Here is a 22,100-nt window from a genome sequence, read left to right on the forward strand (position 1 = left end):
TGCTTCCCTTCCTGGAGCCAGCCTCTGCCACTGTGCCTGTGCCACCCTATCAGCTGGGCTTTGTGGGTGGAGGCGGCTGCCGCCTCCTGGAAGGGAAGCTGGGCCAGCTGCCTCTGAGGGTGGCATGGGCAGTGGCTGGAATAGGGAGGGAGAGCCATCCCTCACAGGGACTTGAATGTGACTTGGAAAAATGGGTCCGAGTTGCAAGTCAAGTCCGAATCTGTGACCAGCCTTCACACAGGTTAATCCCACCTGAAATGCCCTTACTTTTAATAGGCTTTTGGCCGTCAGGACAGGGGAGAGAGAGAGAAAAGACTCCACTTCTTTGGTCATCTGTGGAGGACTCTACTATCCTGATGAGAAACGGCTGATTCATTCTCCCTTTCCTGGTGCTTTGATGACTTCCAGTTGGCTCCCATTACAGCTGCATTTTAGGGACCCAGTTTTGCTCCTTGTATTAGAAGCCCATATGCAGGGACAGCTGTCTGGCTGCCTCTCTCTCCTCCTGGAGGTTCCAGCCATGCATTCTGGGTGGTGGTTAAATAGGAGAGGGTCACCCACCCATCGATTTGGGGAGAAACACCCATATCTGTAGGAGAGGAACTATAGGACTCTTAGAAGAACCTTATGAAAATTGAAACCAATCTTATGGCAAGACCACGTGGGCAAAATCATCCATAGTGTTCTTAAATAGTGTAACACGGTCAGTGGGGTAGTGGTACCAGGGCTCATGGGGCCAGAAAATCATGATTTTTTAAAATTAAGGGTCATTTGCCACTCCCTTGGGCTTCTATATGGCCAAGTAGCTGGAGTGGGGACAGTACAGTGGGGTCTCTACTTAAGAACTTAATCCGTATTGGAAGGTGGTTCTCAAGTTGAAAAGTTCTTATGTTGAATCTGCATTTCCCATAGGAATGCATTGAAAACCATTTAATCCGTATCTGCTCCTTTCCGTCCATAGACACTACAGTGGAACCTCTACTTAAGAACTTAATCCGTTTTGGAATGGTGTTCTTAAGTTGAAACGTTCTTAAGTTGAAGCAAAATTTCCCATAGGAATGGACTGAAAACCAATTAATCCGTTCTGGCTGTTTTTTTGTTATGTAGAGGTGCGTTCGTACATTGAAGCATTAGTTCCCATAGGAACTAATGCAAAGCTGGTTAATACGTACTCTACCACTAGGGGGAGAATTTTTTTTAACCTAAGATGACCTAAGGTTAAAAAAAGAGCAGGAAAGGTTTTTTTTCCTGTTCTTATCTTGGATTTCTGTTCTCAAGTAGAAGCAAAATTTAGCAAATGGAGCTGTTCTTAAGTTGGATTGTTCTTAAGTAGGGACGTTCTTAAGTAGAGACCCCACTGTAATATTTTTGCAACTGTTGGCTGGATAGCTCAATGGTTTAACTATCTGGTTACAGAGCCAGAGGTTGAGAGTTTAATTCCCCACGGTGCCTCCTGTGAGTAGAACCAGTCTTGCTGGCCTTGGGCAAGCTGCACAGTCCCAGGGCACCCCAAGAAGAAGGGAATAGTAGACCACCTATGAGTACCCTCTATGTAGAAAACCCTGGAAAGGGTTGCCATAAGTTAGAACTGACTTGACAGTTCACGTTGTGATTGTCCCTCTTATTATGCAAGCAACTTTGGAGGCCACTTGATCATGAACAGGCAATTAAGATCCATGAGCTTTACAAAAACCTTGCTTCTGACTGAAAACTGTCAGGAGTGGTTTGTTGAGGTGTAGTCACCAAGCTGACAGCTCGCCTTGGGGACTTGTGATGATCAATGGCAGCACTTCTGAATTTGCTGCTACATTACAGAATGCACATCATCTTGTGCTCTGCCATTTGGAATTGCAAATGCGTTCAGGGGCTGAGCCCTGCTGAGGCTCGCCAGCCGCCTCTTTAGCTCATGTAGGGAGCAAAGAAGCAAGGGGTTTCTAGCGGAGCTAGCTCCCAGCCGCTCAACATATGAACCCAAATTACGCCCGCTCTCTTTCCCTCTCTCTCTTTTGAGAAACATAACTGAATTATGCTGGCTAGGGAAACAGAGAAGCCCATGCTGAGATAAATAGCTACTGACTGAAGCCCCCCAAGCCTGAAATGGCAGCACATAGCTTGCAATCAGAGGTCTGGAGCCAGAAAGATGGACGAGGCAGTATGAAAAAGGCCAGGCCTGCTGCTCTGAGTGATGGCTGGTGTGTGCCGGTACTTCACATGGCGAAACCTTTCCCGGCCATCTTCCCTACCTTGGAAAACCTATTAGGGTTGCCATTTGTTGTTGTTTAGTTGTTTAGTCCGGCTCTTCATATCTCCATGAACAAGAGCATGCCAGGCCCTCCTGTCTTCCATTGCCTCCCAGAATTGGTTCCAATTCATGTTGGTCGCTTCGATGACACTGTCCAACCATCTCGGCTCACATTCCAGGTTCCTATGCAGTATTTTTCTTTGCAGCATCGGACTTTCCTTTCACTTCCAGGCATGTTCACAGCTGAGCATCCTTTCGGCTTTGGCCCAACCACTTCATTAGCTCTGGAGCTACTTGTCCTTGTCCTCTGCTCTTCCTCAGTAGCATATTGAACGCCTTGGGACCTGAGGGTCCCATTTTCCGGCATCATATCTTTTAGCCTTTTGTTTCTGTTCATGGGGTTTTCTTGTCCAAGATACCGGAGTGGCATTGCCAATTCCTGCTCTAGGTGGATTGCGTTTAGTCGGAACTCTCCGCGATGACCTGTCTGTCTTGGGTGTCCCTGCACGGCATAGCCCATAGCTTCTCTGAATTACTCAAGCCCCTTCGCCATGACAAGGGTTGTCATAGGTCAAGACAAAAAGTGACTTGAGGGCACATAACAGCAACAGTCAGAGTCCTCATTCATTTATCCTCTGTGGAATCAGCGTGTCTGGATAAAGCCAAAACAGCAATCAAATAAGGGATGTGGAAGGGAAAAAAACCCACATCTGGAGTAATTCTTGTTATCCATGTGCTTTCTAGCCTGGTGTATTAATGAAATAGAAAATATAGGCTTTTTCTTGTTTGGCTTGGCACTGTTTTGTAGTAGACCACCCCTTCTTGGTCACTCACAATGAACGCTAGCCACGTGGATGGAAAAGCCAGGTAGCTCTGAAGTGCTTCCATACATGGCTGCTGGAGGATGCTATATCAGTTCCGCTCCAGTCCAGATTTTAATGCACCGGCAATGATTACAGGGTTAGGCAGAGGAGTAAACTGCCAACGAAAATTGCCTGCTGGATCAGAAACTATGAAATTGCTACGTTTATCCATTCCACCAAAATGGTCCAGCCCAGATAATCTGCAGAGTAAACAGCTATCGATTTTTTAAAACACAGACGCGCGCACACAGAACCAAACATTACTGAGTAAACAAAAGGCAGCCAGCAGATTGCTTTGGAAAGCAGAAATCTGTTTTTTTTAAAAAAACTCTATTGTGCTGTTCTGTTTCCCTTTCTGTGTAAGGATGCCTATTTTTGAGAAGTCTATAAAGCCTATAAAGTCTATAAAGCAAATGGGTTCAGTGGGTCACTGGAGACCAACTTTTCTCTCTCTCTCCTTCTTCCTGTCTTATAAGGATGTCCCGGAAACCCTATTTGCATAAATAGTTTGACTAAGATATTTAGCTACTGCTACCAACTCCTAAGATACGTTCAGGCATGACTACTGCAGTATACTCTACGTGGGAGTGTCGTTGAAGACAGTCCAGAAGCTTCAATATGGTGCAGAAGGGGGCTATGCAAATGTTAGTGGGGCTAATGACTTTGCAAGAGCCGTTGGGGGTGGGGTCCTAATATGAGTTACCCAATTATTACACCAACTGATTATGAGGAAATTTCTAGGCTCAGTTCAAGGTTCTTATATTAACTTGTTATGTCTATACGGTAAGGGGCTGAGTTTGCTGAAGGATTGCTTTCACCTCTATGATCCTGCCTGATTATTAAAATTGGCTACCGTGGCCATTCTCAAATATTGGGGGCAAAGATTCCACTCATTAATGAGGTGCTGGTTTCATTTCTTTTAGATAAACATCTAAATCTTTCAAAGGACATTTTTAAAAAATCATTTCATATACATTTATAGGCATCCTTCAGTCTCAAGAGACTATGGTAACATGCTCTGCATGAAGTACTTGGAACAGTGTCTAGTGTTTTGACGCTGTACACAAAGCTGGAGTGTCCTCTCCAGAGCGCGAAGCCTGGGTAAAATAATATGGAGGATAGGCTGTTACCCAAGCAGTAAATCCCCCCTCTCCACATCACTGAAATAGTCCAATGGAAAGGCAAGAGCCAATACAACTGGCTTCAGCGACGTCGCAGGAGTTGGCAGAACGACACGAACTGCCTCCGGGACTCCGGCTCCGGATTTTGCCTTGACATTTCTAAAACAATTTTTTCCTTTAAGGAACAGAAACGAAACAGGGAGAAATACTGAGTCACGAACACAGGCTCACAACACTGATAACAACAAAACAATAACTTTTTAAATTGTTTGAAAAAGTAACTTTCTAAGCCCTGAGATTCCTTGACGTTGGCACCTTTCCACAGAGAAATCTGTCTCTCAGTCCTTCCAATAAGGGGTCATTACTTGATTGCTGTATCTTGAGACCTTTTCTTCTTCTTCCTATCTCCATAAACAGTTCTCCTTGCTCCTTGGCCTCCTAATGGATGATTATGCTCATATTTCTCTGGCAGGTGCTTCGCTTTTGATGAATGCCATTCCCACACGTACCAGGGGGATTAAAGAGCCACTTGTAGCAAGACCTGCTCAAATATCATTTTATTTTATTAAGAAGAAAACTATTACTTTCCTCCCCATAGTGTGTGCAAGAGATGAATGAGGTGCACACAAGAAATACCGTCTGCAGTAATCCATGACTTCCCATGCATCAGGGTAACCTTAAATGAGAGAGCCTCTTAATTACAGCTGAGAGCAAGTTGGAGGGAGGTGGTTAAAGTTGTTCTTTGGTGTTTGGTGAAATCGGACTTCGAGGGAACGCTGTGTTTTAAGTACAGAAGGCCAGTCACCAAACAAAGCAAGATGATTTACATAATCCCAGAAAGGAGGAAAGCTCGTGCTGTGACACTCAGATGCTTGTGTTAGTTAAGATCTTCCCTGTTTCAATCAAGAGCTATCTTTAATAGCTATCTCTGTTCTTCTGCTGCATAGTTTAAACCACTGTGCCACCCAGTGGTGGAAGTCCTGAAAATCTTCTCCAGAATTCTGTTTGTGCAGAAAGCTTGCAGGATGGGCTATTTCGGCAGGCTTTTTAGTAAGAAGTAGTGTGATTGGCTGTCACTGGAGCACGTGGTCACCTCCAGCCTTTGTTAGACTAAAAGAGTACTCTGCACATTGCCAGTTGCATTATAGGCCAGAATCATATCAGCCTACATAAGTGCAAGCTCCCTTTTATCATTTGTGCAAAATTGGATGTGTGACCAGTTGCACAACAGGTTGTGTGAAAGACAGCCCCCTAGAGGAGAAAAACTGCTGTGCAGTTGTCTTTATGCTCTCAGATTTTCACAACCAGTTTTCACTGATCTACATTTGACCGTAGATGCATGAGTTGAGAAGACTGAAGGGAGATATGATAGCATTCTTCAAATACTTGAAAGATAGTCTTACGGAGGTTGGGCAAGATCTATTCTTGATCATCCCAGAGTGCAGGACACATAAAAATGGGCTCAAGCTACGGGAAGCCAGATTTAGACTGAATATAAGGAAAAACTTCTCTACTGTTAGAGCAGTACAACAATGGAACTAATGACATCAGCAGGTGGTGAGCACTCCAAAGCTGGAGGCATTCAAAAGAAAATTGGATAACCCTCTGTCAGATCTCCTTTGATCTTTATTCCTGCACTGAACAGTGGGTTGAACTTGATGGCTTGTCCCAAATTCTATGATTCTATGAGTTTATGATTATTTGAAGCACAATCCTTAGAAGTAAGCTGTACTGAATGTGGTGTGGCTTGTTCCCTGATCATTGCATCTAGAATGTATGGTCTACTTTGCTCACACCATCTTCTAATTGAAGCACTATCTGGTCCAGGACCAACTTAAATGTAAAGATCCTTTAGAATTAAAAACAGGGCCTGAAATCTTCCATTAACATGTCAATTTCCATTCATTTGCATTCCTCCATCCTTCTGCCCCCCCTTTAATACATGCAGTTTTGGACAGAATTTGCCTAAGAGTCACATTTTTGCTAACAATGTCCTTAATGGAACGGGGTTTGGAATGCTGACTAATATACATTATTGAGTGCACTTTTTTTTAACGACGTATGGAACCACGTGGAAATGCCCCTTAGATTAAAACCAAGTAAATGTAAAAGAAGGTGAAACTGAAGGATGCTTTTATGCTCTAGGAATGGATAAATGGGGGGAGGATCTGTCTGAAAGAGCAAATGCATTCACATCAGAAACTTCCCGTGTAAATGACACTTTTGTACAATATAAAAACAAGGCTCACAAATCTGGATCGTGCTGCCTGCTTGCTACACATGTCCCAAAGGCTCACCATATTAATTAGGCAAAAGGCTGGGTAATTGTGGAATGCATTAGACCTTTCGCGACATCTTTTCTGGTTGGTCCGGTTTCAAACAAACATAACCCTTCTTCTCTTGTCTGCTGACAACCTGTGTCACTATCATCTTGTAGCAGAAAAGGCGGCTGCTCTGTTTCCCCTCCTTCCCTCTTTTTATCTTGACACAAATATGTTGTTCTGCCCGACTGATTACACGCTCCAACGCTGAGGTCTCCCTATAAAAACATCCTCGCTGTCTCCGGTTTTCCACCGCTGACCCGAGTAATTAGAACACGCTTCTTTCACCGCTGTCTTATTAACGCTGATAATAGATTCTGGGTTTTTACGATAAACAGAAGCAATGTCTCTCTCTCTCTCTCTCTCTTTGGCTCTATCAAGAAGGTTCTTTCTGTTCAAATTTGGGCGCACATATCAAGGTTTGGGATTCAAGTTGAGGGACTTGCTGTCAAGTTGGACTTAAGTCACACCAGTTACTCAACTAGAACTCAATTCAGCGCCCCCTCCCTCAGGCCAGCAAGCAGAAGGAAGGAAAGAAGGAACGAACAAAAATGAAATGAAACTTAATGAAATGAAACAAAAAGGGAAGAGGGAAACACACAGAATCATGCACCAGGTGTGGAGAGGAGAGGATTCCAATGGGTAACAAACTGCAAACAAGGCTTATTTCCTCTCCTGTCTTTGTTGGATCCAGTGTGACCAGCTGAAACAAATTTACCCAGGAAACCCAACTGTGTGTGTGCGCACGCGTGTGACTACACAGCAGATCCACTCACATTTTCCCCGCTATATAGTCACACCTTCAGTTACCTCTCTTTCTCCTTTTTTGTAGCTGTTCTGACAATGACGTGGTTGATGTTCCAAAGTGTTCTATATGGACCCCCAGGGGTCGATTTCGACTTGCAGGGGGTCCACGTCAGAGAGAGAGAAAAAAAATTGGGGGTGCAAATTGAGACTTGTATCAAAGCTTTGCAAGAGGCAGGGGGTCTACAGAAAACAAATAAGTCGGCAAGTGGTTTACGGGGCAAAAAGGTTTGGGTACCTATTTCTCCCGATAATGCCGCTTGACGTTCAGAAACCATCAAAGCGGGTGATTCGCTTCTGATGATTCTTGCCAGACCTCATAAAAGATCTTTTAAGGGCGCTGTAAAAATTAACAGGCTGCACTTGATAAATTCACAGTCTCCATCTTCAAGAGCGATCACGTTTGGGCAGATTTAATAGGTACAATGGCTGCCTGGCATGTTGTACAAAATACAGCCTTTCTCCTAGTTCTGCTTGGATCCACCCAAATCTGGTTTCAAGAATCATAAGAATGGACCGAGGAGAGTCTTGAAGTTATGCAACAAGAGTTAGCACTTTGGACAGAAGATTGATTAGAGACATGGGCTATCAGCTCACTGTCTTCCTCACTGTCATGAGATCTTTTGTGTTTCCCTGTAATTTATCATCTGCAGCCAGAACGCTTTTCGTAATGCCTGGGGGGGCGTAACTCAATCAGTGTAAATCTCTGCAGCAAAAATGCCAAAAGTCAAGAAATCACGTTGGGTGTCCTAAGTGTCCAACAGCAAATCCTAGTGCTGACTGGATAGGTCTCGAGGTTGGGAGTTCAATTCCCCACTGTGACTCCTTGACAAGCGCTGGGCTTAATGATCCACAGGGTTCCTTCCAACTTTGCAATTTTGATGATGGTGATGATGATGTTGATGATGATGATGATACTTCTTAAGTTGTGGACTAATCTGGGGGATTCGAAGCTATTCTGCTCTGTAAATCCCTGATCTTCTGCTGTGCAGCTATGGGAATTTAATCAAAATTCAAAACTCTGCAACACATACAGTATGTTTTTGTTGAATATTTTTTAAAAAGGATTTCTGGCTATTCCCCCCTTCCCCTGCTCCATGACAGCCATGCCTTTTCTCCATAGTGACTTCCTGAAAGATTTGCTGGGCCTCCCTTTTTTTGTTCCGTCTTAATGGGAAACCCTTGGCAGAAGCTCCCTCTTGTGAAACCAATGGGCCGGCGTGCCGCAAAACCTCTCCATCTGGAAAGAAAGGACTGGAAGTTTACAAAAGCCCCTTTGACTCGCCCGTATTGTCTCTGATGAACTTTCCAGCTGGACCGCGTCTCCGTTCCTTGCACGGCATCTCATGCTGGGAACTTGGCCGGCCTTGCTGGCCAAGGGTTAACACCGACCTGGTTTTAACTGAAGGATGCTGCCTATGTTGAGGTAGGGTTGAGCTTTCCAACAGATTGCCACACTCTTTTCTCCCTTCGCACCAAGGAGGTTAATTGAAGGAAAGTGACTGTACATTGGACCCAAGAGTCTCCTGCTGAGGTACTTGGCACATATAAATCAGATTTAATTCCCCCCTTCCTTCTCCTGATGAATAACAAGACCCGATAGGCTGCTATTCTGGAGAGTGGCGCAAATTACAGGTATAAATTTCACACTGATCACAAGGTTCTCAGAATTTAATTAACTCTCTGCTCACTAAAGGGAATTGTGGCAAGTCTCTTCAGTTATAACTTCACGGCTCCCATCATGCCTGTGTGGAGAAGTGTGGATGAATGAAATTTGGGATTAGAGGAAGGCGGCTTAGGGCAGAGGTCTACTGCTCAATCTAAGCCAGTGGTTCCCAACCTTGGGATTCCAGAGGTTCTTGACTGCAACTCCCAGAAATCCTGGCCAGCACAGCTAGCAGTGAAGCCTTCCGGGAGTTTTAGTCCAGGAACATCTGGGGATCCAAGGCTGGGAAGCCACTGAAAGGTGGCCTCGGATGCTGACTAGCCCAGAGTTTCAGAATTGCCACTTGTTCGTCTATTTATTATGTTTATATCCTGCCTTTCAACTTTAAAGTAGCACTCAAGGCAGCTTACACTCTTTGTTAAAGAATCAAAACAAGTAAAACCAAATGGAGCCACATGAAAATCAAAATGATCAAAATCAACCAGTGCGGAGATAAAAGCACAGCACTGTCTTCAGGAGCTGCCCCATATAGACGGTGTCGCAGTAATCAATTTGTACTGTAACTAAGGCGTGGATAACTATTGCGAAGTATGTACCAGTTTTAGTTATTTTTATGGGTGTGTTTAGCCTCACTGATAGAAAGGGAATGAGTTCCTTTAAAAATGAGCAGCTTTCTGAATGCCAGGCAGCCCTTGCTAACATCATCATCATCATCATCAAAGTGCGATCAAGTGGATTCTGACTTATGGCAGGTCTCTTTCAGGGTTTTGTAGGTACAGAGCACTCAGAAAGTGGTTTACATCCCCTTCTTCTGCAGGTGCTCCGACAGCTTGCCCAAGACTTACGCAGGCAGGGTCCCCCCCCCCCCCCCCCGGGAGACACAGTGGGAAATCTCTTGACCTCTGGCTCCCTGACCAGGTTCCCAACTCACTGAGCTATCCGGTCAGCAAGCCAGTGAAAAAGAATTCCGAGGCCAGCCACCCAGTGACATTGAGGGGTGTGCTTTATCTATTCTTGTGCTAGATGCTTGATATATCAATTAAAAAAGAATCAAAACTGATTGAAAGAGGATGCATCAAAAGTGCATCTTGCATACGTAGGGCTGGCCCTGCCAACTCCCAAATTGCAGCACCTGAAATAGGTCTCTTCAAATCTCTCTACAACAGAGTAAGCTCCAATTTCAGCACCACAACCACTCCTGACGTCTTATGATGCAATCCAACCTCTTTGGATCACATCTCAAAACCAGAGTCAGGAGCTGTGGTCCTCACTTCTAGAAGAACAGCTTCGAGCCGAGAGCTGAAACAGACAGAAATGCCCAAGTTAAAATTGAATATTGGATTCTTTATTCAAATTTTCATTAACAACCCTCTGAGAACCTTGCATCCAATTAGCACTCAATTTAATTTGCCTTAATTTGATTTGCCTTAATTTAGCGCAAGAGCATGTACACACACTGCATTTAGGTCAGGTTGGCGGGTTGCACCAAATTCAATTCCTCGTTGCTTAATTTACTTTCTCGCCTTGACACTGGAGGAGGGACACAAGCAGAGAGTCAAACCCAAGGACGTGCAAATCTGGCCCTTGGATGAGTACTAATTGGTTTTAAACTATATTTCGGTCATGCACTGGCAAAGACTTGACATTTGCATTCAGTACCAGTGGGGCTCAGGGATTTGTTCCTCAACCTTTCCTGCTCTGTACATTCTAAAAGTCTGCTCCATAAATTTTTTCAGTCCTGTAGGGTTTGGGGGAGGGTAAGAAGTGTGGTATAGTGGGTAGAGTGCTGGATCAGGACTCAGGATACCTAACTTCATATCCTTGGTTGGACATGAAAACGTACAGGTATCTGTGTGGAAGTGGTAAAACCATTGCTTAAATATCTTAGTTACCTTAAAAGCCATCCTCGGGGCACTACAAGTCAGTTCCGACTCGATGGCACACAACACAAATCTAATGACACAGTTAGACACCATTAGAAGCAATGCTGCCTTAGGAGGGAAATGCTGAGTGTTTACCCTGGCAATGAACTTTCCTCACTTTACATGTCACAAAGTAGCTTGCTTGTGTTTTTTCATTGGTCTTTTGGAGGTAAACTCGGTCTTCATTTGCAAGTCTGGTTGCTGAGACATGATGTTTTGTAGGAATGCAGTGTCTGAAGAAAAATAATATAATATCAGAAGATATCTGTGTAGGTTCTGTACCCTTAAGTTGGAACTGACTTGTAGCGATCCTAATAAGGCTTTTAAGTTAAATAAGAAATTTAAGGAGTGTTTTTACCAGTTTCACTCCCCAGTTAGTTTCCATTGCTGAGCAGGGATTTGAACCCTGGTCTCTCAAGTCTTCATCCATCTCTCTGTCCACTTTAACACACTGGGAGATATACCATTGGAGCCATTTGACTCCATAGATTCATATTCCCCATTCTTCCATAAGGATCACCAGGTAACCTATAGCCAGTCATTCTTTTTCAACCTCATCAGACTCATAGTTTTTGTTTTATTTTGTTTTCGTGGGGATAAAATGGGACCCAATTTAGAAGAACCATGTCCACAACATTGAGCTCCTTAGAGGACAACAAACACAGCTGGCACATGAACTGTTTGACCAGAAACCTCATTTTACCTCAGTTTGAATAACCCAGGCCATACAGCACAAAATGTTGGGGAATCCGGTCCAAAACAATTATTAGCTCAACTGGCTTCTAAGTCATGGAAACAGTTATGAAACAGCACGTTCGGTGAACAGAAGTCAAGTCATAATAACGTGAGCTCACTGTGAAGAAAGGACTTTCCTAGCCAAACCTGGGGCCAAAACAAGCAGCCCCAGCTATGCCAAAGAAAACTTTAGCAGTAGTTCACACTCAGAAATGTTATGCCTTCTTCTTCTTCTTCTTCTTCTTCTTCTTCTTCTTCTTCTTCTTCTTCTTCTTCTTCTTCTTCTTCTTCTTCTTCTTCTTCTCCTCTTCCTCCTCCTTTTCTTCTTCTGGGTGACATCACCAGGAATGGTAGATGCTTATAGAATATCCACAGCTGGCTGGAGAGCTCAGTGATTTAGGCATCTGGCTGCAGAGCGAGAGATTGGGAGTTCAGTTCCTCACTGGGTCTACTGGGAGAAGATCCAGCCTTGGGCAAGCTACACAGTCCCAAGACACCCCCCCCCCCAGAAGAAGGGAAGGGTCAACCCCTTCTTTATACCCTCTACCTGGAAAACCCTGAAAAGGGTCACCATATGTTAGAATTGACTTGACCACACATGATTATTATTACAGAGAATATCAACCAGATGCATCCAGCCTGACCCCTAAACATGACATCAAGATAATAGCCTTTCTTAGCAATGAGCACCCAGCCTCCTCCTTTGAAAAGAGCATTTCTAGTACCTGTTTTCAGTTAATTTCAAAGATGCTGTTGGTTGCAACCCTATGGAGTCAGTGTCCCAATGGGACACTGTGGAGTATGCATCTGAGTAAAGCCTTAGCCTTATCAAGACATGTATTAGCTGGATGTAATGGATGCATGGGAGTGAAGAAGTGTGCCAGTCCATCATAACTGTCTGTTGCCTACATATAATGATAATCATCTTAGAACCACAGAGCTGGAAGGGACCTTATGGATCACTGAGTCCAACCTCTGTCAAGGAGGCCCAGTGGGGAATTGAACACTCAACCTCTGGGTCTGTAACCAGAGACGTAAACCACTGAGCTATCCAGCAGCTCACCGCTCTCTTCATGTGGAAAGCAACATCTGGAGAAGATAGCATCTGTTGCTTCTCTCCTGAACGTCTCGTTCAGTGCACTGTCGTATAATAAATCCATTGTCTGGACCACATGTTGTGAATCAGCACCAAAAAGTACAAAAATGGCCTCTCTAACATTCACATGGATATCCAGGTCACATTCTGCCTCCTCTTCCACCAGGGAGATGATGATAGAGCGAGCTAATTAGCTCATGTTCAAACATTATTTTTATTCCAAAATACAATATAGCCTTGGACGAGGTTCAGGGTGAGCAGGCTAAGTGGTTTAAAGATGAGAAAAGGAATAATTCCTTGATCCTTAGCAAACCGTGTGTCAGGAACTGTTCCTGACTTGCCTCCTGCTCCCCAAGTTCTTTTATTTCTAAATTCATTTCTGACCCCAGCAGGAATGAACTCTCTCTTCTCACTCTTTCTTAAAAGTTAAAAGGACCAGGTGGGAGGTTTCGAAAGATCAATAACTTTCTGTGCATTTCTGGAGATGAGAACCAGCTGCAACTTTTGTAAGGGCTGTCAAGGAAATTCTACCGAATGAGGCAGTGACTGTGTGGACCCATCAACTAAATCTGAAATCAAAACTCCGTATCAGTGGAATGGCACTGCTAGGCTGGATCACGAAACTGTATGCAAGCTTTCAGGGCCAGTACCACTTTCTCCAGATGATGTTACAAGGCAAGGAGTGGGAGAAAAGCTGGTGAAAGGTAAAAGGTGGAACAGATGAACAGATCAGATCTGAGTGATGATGAATGCGTGGGAGACATCAGATATTCAGACATAGCTCTCTCAGATGACTCGCTGCTGGGCTTTGAATGGCTGCAGGAAGTAGCAACTCTTCGAATGTAGAAGAAAGACAGGAAGAAAATTAAGATCCTCCATGGAGGAGACCATGAGTGATTGCTCCCTCTGTTTAGTCCATAGCAGCAAGTGCCAGCAAAGCAGAGCAAATAGTAACACGACTCTTAGAACAGAAGCAAAGCTGGAAGGGACCCTATGGATCATTGAGTTTAGCCCCTCTCAAGGAGGCAGAGTGGGGAATTGAATTCCCAACCTCTGGCTCTGAAGAAGCCAGAGACCTAAACTACTGAGCTATCCAGCAGCTCTCCAGGAGGAAACGTTCCAAGCCAGTCCATTTTCCTTGTTTCTTTGTAACCTCTCCAAGAAGATGTTGCCAGAGTTCAGAGATGACACAGAGGATAGTCTTGGCTCGGGGCCAGAATTGGCCCATGAACCAGTCATGTATCCATTTGACAGTCCAGACAGGGAGTCACCAAAAGCAAAGTCATCAAATGGTCTTGGTCAGGTCAGGAGGAGACCAGTCAGGCAGAGAGGCAAGGAATGCTGAAGGCTGAACATAGGAAAAACAGCAGGCACAAGAAAGATATGGGTGTCAGAAAACATGGTCTGAGCTGGAGCTGTTGATATTCTCCAGGACCACTCAACCTGGTCACCTAGAAGGGGTGAATCATCTCTAGGACATTCATGATTCATCTCAGCCTCCTTTGTCTCTGGGTGGCGTTGGCCAGCTCGGATATTGACTTCCTTCTTCTGTCCACATTCCCTCCTGGTGTAGCTGATCATCTCTGACCTTTCTTCTCCAAGGAAGACTCTGCCGATAGGACAATGGTTGTGATACCGCTATGATGAATGGTTGTGATACCCCTGAAAAATCCCTGTGGACACACTTGGGGAAGAGTTAAGGGGGAAAGAAAAGTTAAGCCCCCCTCACCAATGGGATATGAATGTGTCCCATCTGCATTCTGGCCACTACAGTATTCTGTCCCCTTTCCCCTCCAGAAACAACACAGAAGTCCATCTTTCTTTCCCCTAGGATTGGTTCAGAGGTTGAAAATACATCATTGAGAAGTTAATGGTATGATGGATGGGGCAAAAAGATGAAAGTAAGTGATGACAGATCCAACAATGGCAACTGAAAACATTAAGAGAGTGCAGCCATTTTTAACTTAGTCGTTTTAGTTGTCAAACCATTGGTGTGGTTTTGTGCATGTTTTATTTCTCTGGAATGTGTTGTGATGCTGTTGCAGAGTTTTGGAATTTCTGCTTAAAGTTCTCCTTTTGACACACAGTAGAAGTACAGAGACTCACAAAGGAGATTAGCTTCATAGTCTTCAGACAGTCCACTCCTTTCTCATTAAGTGGCACTTAAGAGTCTCAATAACTCTTTCTGAGACATTAGTAGTAGAAATAATAAAAATGTTTCATTACTTACAGCTGGGAAGAGCAAACAGTAACAACGAACAAAAGATTTACTTCAACAGACAAAAGAGAGGAGAAGGCACACTTGGCAGAAAGGCGGGACTCTCTTTGCTTTCAAAGGCAGGAGGGAATGATTGGATAGTGCTGAACAGATTGACAGCCACCCCCAACCTGGGATGTTCCCTCCCAGTCACATGAACTACAGGAAACATGCAAGGTTGTGAAAACTCCAACAGTAAATGTGCTGATTTCACAGGCAAAGTCCAGAGATTGGAAACACTCTGTTCCTGGAACTACAGTTCCCAGAATTCTTCAGCCTGTTCTGGCTAGGGCAATGCTGACAAGAAGATCCTGATAGCACCTCATTGGGTTTCTGGTGTTGTTCCGTTCTCAAGCCAATCAGGAATGTTGCAGTTTCACATGAAGGCAAGGTGAGGGGGGGGGAACAAATCAAACTACCTGGTGATGCTTTGTTTGAGGAGCTGGGGAGGGTGATATCCAACCAAGAGCTACCTGGGGTGTAGTTTGAGGACCACACCTCCAAGGCAGCCTCCATTTTTTCTGATGCACATCTGGCAAAAGCATCTGCCATGACGTTTAGGGCTCTCATTTACAGGGATTATAGCTAAAAATGAAATAATTTACAAGACTCAAGGCGTGGACTTGAGTCACAGGACTTGCTGTCAATTCGGACATAAGTCACACTACTGACTTGACTTAGTTTTGACTTGTTCCCCCCCCCCCCCAGTGACTCAGATGCGACTCATGACTCAAAACCCACTCCTTGGTACTCGGGACTTTATACCAAAGTCTCAGACTCAGGACTTGATACCAAAGACTTGGACTTGGGACTTGGGCTCAGAGATTTGGCAACACCCCTGCTCATTTATAATTTTTCTGTGCCATTCACAAGACCTAGGTGCATGGCCTGAGGAAGTGGACTTTGACCCATGAAAGCTCACGGATCGTTCAGTTTCTTAGTGGTCTAATAAAAGTATCACCCACTCTTGTATTTGTAAGGAGATTATGGGAAATGTAGTTAAAAACACATGATGTTTCCAAGCTGTAGGGGGTGGCAGTTTTCCTCACAATGAGTCTCGGGACACGTGCCATGGATTCTTTAATCAAGTTGATCTATAATATAATTATTTCCCATTCTTCCTTGAAATATATGTTGCTAGCAGAGTCTTTTTTCAAGCGTGGTCTTCATATGAAGGAGCACTGCATAAAAAACTAACAGCGTATTTACTGCTCAGGATAATGACCCACTTCATCACGGCGTGTTGATCGGTTCACCCTCTCTGACATTTTCAATTCACAAAACCACTCTTTTCTTAATTATTTCTATTCCACTCGCTTTCCTCTTTTCTTGCCGGAGGAAAAATTCTGGCTGGCAGGAGGGAAATCTGGCAAAGAAATCATGTTTCAAATGTTCCAGGCAGGGACTCTGGAATCTAAGCTCAGCAGTCGGAAGAACGCTCAAGATCTACTCTCTGGAGACTAATATATCACTAAAGTTTCAAAATAAATCACAACAGTATTGCAATTTATCCACATGTAGATAGTCCTGTAAACTCTATTAACCTCTAGATTTAAAAAAAAGAGGAAAGAAAAGAGAGACATATGTGTAAATCTCCTTCACTGTAACTTTGAAATGTAATCATATATATTAGGATTTAGTAATTATATAAAGCTAGCCAACGAGTTTTATATGTATAGCAAAAATCCAGTAAGAGTGCTCCTCAGTGAACCATGGGAAAACAGTCCGTTGCCTGAGAAGTGTAGAGACACATCTACCTTTCGCAAAGACAATAAAATACTTAGGCTCCTTCTTGAAGAAAGATCAAAGAGATATCCTGGGGGAACAAAAGGAATTTCAAAGTAGCCTCCTGAGGATACTTTGGGAAAGGACAGTTCAATGTATTGCCAACGTAAATTAACTTTTACCACTCTTTGTGTGTATCTTCTATATATTTACTCTGTATTCTGTGTTGCCTCGGACTTTTCCTGGCATGCGTTTTGTTCTGGTCTACATATGTTTGAAAATGTCTCGGCTAGCTAGACCGATGAATGCTTTCCTGATAAGAAAAGCTGGCTGTATGCTTCTTTGGTATTTTAACGAAGAAAAAGTTCTCCACACAGACGTTTAAAACTTCACTCTCTCATCTGTGGTTCAGATATCACTGAATATTTCCAAATGCTTTAAACACATTAAATCTTTTAAGTGTCCTAGATTTTTTTCCCATGCTCCTGGCCCATGGATCCATTCTTTTTTTAAATTTCTCAGTAGAAGTGTCTGGGTTTTGAACAACCTCAGCATTCCCCCCCCCCCCCCGATTTTTAACTTTTGAGTTTTAAAGGTTTTATCATTCTCAAATCCAGTGCTTTTATCTCAAGCCCTTTTAAGCCTTTGTTCAGTTGCAAAGCTGACTCATCAGTGAAATGCACATTTCCCCCTCCTTTTTAACAAGGGTGCCTTCATAATTGAGTTGTGTGGTTTGAACAACACATTTTTAGCCCCCTGGATGATTACTCCTGGGAGAGAAATAATCTATAGCAGCTCCAACAAATTGGAGGACATCTTCACAGCATAGGATGTTAACTAAGAAAGTATTTTACAGTACAGTAGGACCCTCATATCTGCGGGATCAGTATCTGCTGATGCAGATATCCACTATCTGACAAAATTAAGAATATTAAAATAAAAATCCTAGATATATATATTTCTAATAATGGAGTTACCAGAAATGGTCACAAGAGGGAGCCAGAGACCATTCTATGTACAGTACAGTGTTCACTGGAGAAATAGAGAAAATTCTCTGCTGTCTTTACCAGAACTGGCCCATAGAGGGAGGCAGATAGCAAGCTATGTATAGTGATTATTAAAAAAATGTTTGCTATCATCTGTGTTTTTCAGCATCCACAGGGGGCAGGCTTGTGACCAATCCCCCACAGATGTGGGGTCCTGTATTCCTTTGCAAAATCATTTATGTTGAACCTTCGCTCTGCAGGTGCTTACGGCCGGGATCTGTCCTTCTGAGTCAATTAATTATACCCATACTGCTGCTGACAGAATCAGCAGATTATCAATACCACTGATGCAGCCTGTTGAAGTTGGCTGATGACACATGAATCAGCAGGTCAAATTGGCTGCAATTTGGCACTTGGGACATGAATTATTCCCTGCTGGTGCAGGGACGATTCTCTGGGCCGTTATATACAGTTATATTGAAAACACCTGGCAGAATATATATATTCCTGGCAGAAGGAACACTGCTGTTCCATCATCTGTCACTTTTCAAGAAAGAAAGAAAGAATGAACAAACGAACAAACGAATGAACAAATGAACAAACAAAATCACTCACTTACTCACTCAATCAATCAATCAATCAATCTCCAACATGTTGTGTTTTCCAGGACCAACAACGATACTACCACTGAGGATTATTTTTGCATTTCAGGAAGAAAGAAACCCTAGACATGCAAAGCAACATGGATACACAGGAAATGCAAGAGCAATGAACTGGTTTCCCCGGCAACTGCATCCAGCCTAAAAGTTCTGTACATACCACGGTGAGCCCTGTATCTTAGGAGTATTTTGACCACGAACTCTGAACCTGCTTCCAACCCTGGAACTCGTAAGCAGTACACAGATGTATAGCTGAGGTTTCTGGGCGAGGGTCATCTCTGCGTCTCATCATCTTCTGTGTCCCACCACCACGTCCAAATTGCCCCCTTCATTTCCACCGGGAGGAGGTTGGGCTTCTTTGCAGTGGCATCAAGGTGTGTAACTCCTTTTCATGGAACATCTGCGTGGTTCCCTATTTCATGGCCTTTTGATGGCAGATAAAATTCTTCACAAGCCTCTTTCACTTGAGTGGGTCAAAGCTCTTGGTAGAATCAGGATCTGAGATCTCCCATATTGCCAGATTCAGTGATCCTATCCTGGTCTATCTCCTGAATATGTACTTTGACATCTTCCAGATGGTCAGCTTTTTGGGCCATTCTTTATTATATTGTATATTTACATGGAAATATGAGGTGTATTTATTTCTTAATTTTAAAAAAAATATTTTTGGTAGGGCAATAAAGGTAAAAGCAAAGTTTCCCCATGACATTTTTAGTCCAGTCGTGTCCGACTCTAGGGGACGGTGCTCATCCCATTTTGAAGCCGTAGAGCCAGCGCTTGTCCGAAGACAGTTTCCGTTGTCACGTGGCCAGCGTGAGTAGGGAACGCCGTTTTACCTTCCCACCGAGATGGTACCTATTTATCTACTCACATTTACATGCTTTCGAACTGCTCGGTTGGCGAGGAGCTGGGACAAAGCGATGGGAGCTCACTCTGTTGCGTGGATTCGATCTTACAACTGCTGGTCTTCTGACCCGGCAGCACAGGCTTTTACGGTTTGGCCCACAGCGCCACCACATCCCTAGGGCAAAACTGCCCCCTTTTCTTTTCCTCTTTTTGGGGTATGTATTGCTATTTATCCATGTGTTGATATTCCTAGAGACATTATTAATTTGAAGCCTAGTTGCACAGTGGTTAAACTGCAGTACGGCAGTCAAGACTCGGCTTGTGACCTGCATTCAACCCCAACAGACTCTAGTAGATGGCTTGAGGTTGACTCACCCATCCATCCTTCTGAGGTCATTAAACTGAGTAATTGAATTGTAAACAATCCAGAGAGTGCTTTAAACACTACGTGGAGGTATATAAGCAGCACACGTTATTAACCCCAGGGGTAAATACATCTGAAATTCACTATATATATCTATATGCTTTTGAGAGGAAATAAAAACATGATTCCCTCCTACCTACCCAATGTTAGATCATTTTCTTGTTTTTAAGATGAGTTTTTTTTTCAAGGAGTGAAGAGAAGTTAGAAAGCATTCAGTAATATGAGTAACACAAAGTCTATACTATTATCAATAATATCGATGATATAATTGTCAAAGCAAAGGGTCTATCAATATTAAAAGGGACAATTGTACAGATGTTATTTTTATTAGAACAATTGCCCCATTGCAAATGAGACAATGATGAGATTTATAATGATAATAGCAGTTATAATGAGAGGTGAGGCAAGAGGAGGAGGAGGAAGGCAGTTTGGTGTAGTGGATAGAGTGTTGGACTAAGAATTAAGAGATCTGGGTTCAAGTCTCCACTCAATCAAGGAATCGTACAGGAAGTGCGAATGTCGTTCTCTGATGTCAAGTCAAGATGACTCTACGAATGAGGGATCTCCAACATGTCCTGTTCTCAACTGCCCTGATCAGCTCTTGCAGACTCAAGCCTGTGGCTTCCTTTTAAGGAGTGAATCCATCTCGTATTTGGTCTTCCTCTTTCCCTGCTGCTGTCCACCTTTCCCAGCCTGGTTTGTCTCCTGTCTTCTCATCGTGTGCCTGAAGTAGGCACCAGGATGGTGGCACTTGTAAAAACCCTTCCATGAACCTCTTGCATACCTGGAAGACCTGTTAGGGTCACCTTAAGTTGGAAGTGACTTGACAGCACATAACAACCAACACCATTGCAATAAAGGCAATGTTCCCTGTTAGAACACCTGTTGTGTAGAGAAACAGCGCGCAACAAGAAGCGTATTTTTTTCATGCTACTCCATTAGGCTCTCTGCTTTGCACCGCGGTAAACGAGGCAATAATTAATAATAATAATAGCAGCCTGTTAAAATAGGACAGTTCTAGTTTATAAATATGCTTCCCAATAGAATTGTATGTATTTGATTATGAAGCCAGACCCGCTGCTTTGTCCCAGTGCAAGCGAAACTTCAGACTTGCACAGTTTACTTGCTCTGGATGGTAACAAGGACACCACAGAGAACACTGAGCAGTTTCTCCACTTAAAAAAAGAATGATCAGTTAATGAAAATAAATGCCAGCCTGTGCCATTCTAATTTTTAAGCACAAGGCAAAGGCCTGTGTGGTACTAATGAGCAATTACGCCTTCCTTTCTCTTCTTTGGGTTCTGCTGCAGAGATTTATGGTCAGGATCTTGATAAATGCCATCTGGAGCTTCCTGATTGGTGAGGGGCCAGGGCTACAGTGATGGTTTCTGCAGTGCCGTGACTCCTGCTAATAAGTCAGCCCTGCAGATTGCAACGGAAACTCAATTTTCCTATAACAAGGCATAATGAGAAGTATATTAGGATATCGACAGCAGAGTGCAGAAGGCATGGCGGAGGTGGAGCTAATCCGACATAGCTGGTCTTGTGCATCTCTCAGGAAAGCGGTGATCCCTTTGACGGGAAGCCGAGCACTGAGCGTTGCAGAATGTTGAGCTGTTTTGTTGTTGTTGTTACATTCCCCTAGCTGTTGGTTCACAGAGCAGAAAAGCTTCAAATTCTCCCCATGAGCCCATGCCTTTTTCTCATCAACTGGCACTTCCGGTCTCAATAGCGCACTCTGAGACATTTGTAGGAGAAAGAATAAAGGTATTGTTGCTTACAATTGGTCAGATCAAACAGCCAATGGGAAAGCATCACTGCCTTTCTGAACAGACTTTCACAGACCCTAGAGAGGGACACAAATAATCAGCAGGACGGCGAGGACCTCTTTGAATCAGATGCAGGACGAAACTATTGGTTAGTGCTGGGTAGGTTGGCAATCACCCTAGCCCAGAAAGGTCCCCACCCCCAGCCACAGTTTCTACAGGCAGCATGCGAGGTTGTTAAAAAACAAAACTTCAACACATAGGCCAGTCTGGGTGCCTTCTCATCTTCTGCATGCACAGGGACATGAGAAGGTCTAATATCTTGCTTGCATCAAAGGACTGGTTCACTGCCAAGGCAGTGGTGACATCGGGGTGGTCCTTTGGGGCAGATGTCCGGGTCTTCTAAATTATGGTTCAGATTCAGGAACCAGACCAGTTTAGGTCATGCCCAACTAGAAGACAAATACATCTAAGTAAGAATAGATGTTGAGGAAATTTCAAGAAGTCTGGAATCAAAGCATGATGAATCAAAACAAAATAGAGATGCTAGAGGAATTCCATGACTATGGCAAAAATCAGTCCCAAGTCAGTCACCAAATATCAAAAGACACACGTGACAAAGAACGCTAGAACTGACACCCGAGTAGGTGGGGCTCATCAGTCTTGG

The 22,100-nt window shown here is 43.7% G+C and overlaps 1 long non-coding RNA gene across 4 annotated transcripts in view; it reads left to right on the top strand.

Moving 5' to 3' along the window:
• LOC110076580 (uncharacterized) overlaps positions 1-22,100 on the top strand; it is a 184,595-nt gene that overhangs the window by 153,633 nt on the left and 8,862 nt on the right. Inside the window, exon 6 of one of the 4 annotated variants that reach the window (XR_013539226.1) lies at positions 18,450-18,561. The exons of the other annotated variants lie outside the window; for them this stretch is intronic. This is a non-coding gene — a long non-coding RNA (uncharacterized LOC110076580). The remainder of the gene's footprint in view (positions 1-18,449; positions 18,562-22,100) is intronic. 4 annotated transcript variants of the gene reach the window in all.

The sequence above is a fragment of the Pogona vitticeps genome, chromosome 14, assembly GCF_051106095.1.
Source record: "Pogona vitticeps strain Pit_001003342236 chromosome 14, PviZW2.1, whole genome shotgun sequence".
Lineage (NCBI taxonomy): Eukaryota > Metazoa > Chordata > Lepidosauria > Squamata > Agamidae > Pogona > Pogona vitticeps.